Source organism: Penaeus monodon, chromosome 20 (genome assembly GCF_015228065.2).
Source record: "Penaeus monodon isolate SGIC_2016 chromosome 20, NSTDA_Pmon_1, whole genome shotgun sequence".
Classification (NCBI taxonomy): Eukaryota; Metazoa; Arthropoda; class Malacostraca; order Decapoda; family Penaeidae; genus Penaeus; species Penaeus monodon.
This window is the reverse complement of record NC_051405.1, coordinates 19,587,509-19,587,834: the sequence shown is the minus strand read 5'-3', so window position 1 is coordinate 19,587,834 and position 326 is coordinate 19,587,509.

Sequence of the window (326 nt, the reverse complement as noted above, 5' to 3'; positions counted from 1 at the left end):
ATGCAAAGTATAGAATTTCTTCCTCCTCCCCCTCGTTTTTATTTCCGTCCTCTAACAACGAATGAAGACCCCCCCCCCTTAAAATAAATAAACAGATGGTCGACGTTCGATGCTCGTGTTCCCACCGCCGTCCCTCTCCGCCGCAAGTGACCCCCCGTTTCTCTACGCAACCTACCTCAACAGACCTTGGCCGCAGCCGGATCAATGGATTCCCATACGCGAACGGTCAAGACGCGCCATAGGCCGTTGGGTCTCACCTTTAGGCTTGCCCCTTTTGCCTCGTTCCTCACGCCTCGTCCCGAGATTCTTCGATACCTTATAAATCA